Here is a 1928-nt window from a genome sequence, read left to right as displayed (position 1 = left end):
TTCACTTTGTTTTAATATTGCAACCATTTCATCACCCATTATTTGTAAAATTATCTGAAAACTATTATAAAACTGCTTTTTTCATCATCAATGAATTATCGCTAATCATAGAGTTTATTACAACTAGAAATACCTTCCATATTGAACCAATGTCACCACTGACTTGGTACCTTTTGGTTCTAGTCCATTTAGCACATGCTCTGTCTCTCTAACGATAGGTTGTTCCACAGAATTTGAATAATTCATTTAAAAAAGTTAATATTCAAATTCTGTTATCATCCAAGTACTGCGATACAACCGGCTCGTGTTGAAATAATAATAGAACTAAATTGTTCAAATTCTGTGAAACAATCCGTCCTAAAACTTATCTGACACGGTGTATCGTAATGGTGAAACACGGTTTTGCATGCGTATTTCCTTTTCTGTGTTCAATTCTAGAGTTTAGAGAGTTCAGAGAGTTCAGTTCAGAGTTTAGAGGCAGTTCTAGAGTTTAGAGAGAGAACTAGAGTTACAAACTCGTGCATGTTCAATAAATTGAATTGAAATTGAACACAAAAAAGGAAATACGCTTTCTGCATATGAGATTTAAGCAAAGAATGGTCAGACTTTTAAATCCTGAATCACATCCACACGGCATTCCTTGTGTTCTTTTTATTCTATGTCGCCAATAATAGAATCATTTTAATTGTCAAAGTTAAAATCTACTCAGTTTACAGACTTCTTAAACAGTTCATATTATTTTTGTTATTTGTTTTTGGGGTATTATGCCGTGTTGCGCTAACTCCTTCTTTAGCCAACGTTTCGGACAGCATTGCAGTGTCCATCATCAGGGCAGATGTCTTATTGTAAATTTATTGTAAATAAGACATCTGCCCTGATGATGGACACTGCAATGCTGTCCGAAACGTTGGCTAAAGAAGGAGTTAGCGCAACACGGCATAATACCCCAAAAACAAATAACAAAAATACTTTTGGCCGTGAAAATCTTAAATCATATTTGAGTTCATATTATTGTGATGTATATTAAATACCTAAGTAAGCTTAAAATAACGCAAATGAGACGTAGAAAAACAAATTAGATAAATTTATTAAATATAAATTCTAAAAATGTATACTGAAGTATAAATACCATTTCAATACTTATCATGAAAGAAGCGTTGTAAAAAAGTAAGTCTTCAAAGTATATTTACAGAGCAAAAATTCATCTCTAAATTTTATTATATGGAATTTGCTGAAACTAATTGATCTGTGGTTTCTTTGATAACTCTCACATGTTCATCCTTCTGTTTGGAACCACCTGAAATTTATAAAAGTCGACCCAATATGTAGTAACAACCCAAGATAAAACTATAATATTTCAACCTCTTTTAATCTAAATCTTCGAATGATACAGTAGAAAGCCGGCTATCCAAACTATTAAAAATATGAATGTCTTACAATCTATTTCAAGATGAGAGCTGTGTACAAACATACAGAGGGTTAAATTTCTTTGAGGAAAGTAAAGCCGGGCATTTACCTCTTATCTCCAGACATAGTTTTGCGAATTTCTTCCATTTGGCCTCTCTTCCAACTGGAACAACAAGGGGTTGAACGAACTAGGTTCAGATGAACAAGGCTTAGGTGGATGATGTTCGGTGGAATGAGGTACGGTTCAATGAGGGTTTGGATGACGGTTTAGATGGAGGGGGTTCCGCTGAACTGGGTTCAGGTGAACAAGACTTAGGTGGATGGTGTTCGGTTGGATGAGGTACGGTTCAACGAGGGTTTGGATGACGAATCGGGTTTAGTTGGAGGGGGTTCTGCTGGACTGGGTTCAGGTGAAGCTACTTTAGATTTAAGACGTGTAGTTGGACGGCGTTGAGTTGAATGAGATTCAGAGTGGTGTTTAGGTGAAAGAAGCTCAGTTGGATGGTGTTCAGGTAGGTTTG

The sequence above is a fragment of the Hesperophylax consimilis genome, chromosome 5 (assembly GCF_061612785.1).
Source record: "Hesperophylax consimilis isolate HC1 chromosome 5, BYU_Hcon_1.0, whole genome shotgun sequence".
NCBI lineage: Eukaryota > Metazoa > Arthropoda > Insecta > Trichoptera > Limnephilidae > Hesperophylax > Hesperophylax consimilis.
The sequence above is the reverse complement of the archived record's forward strand: the minus strand, read 5'-3'. Positions refer to the sequence as shown.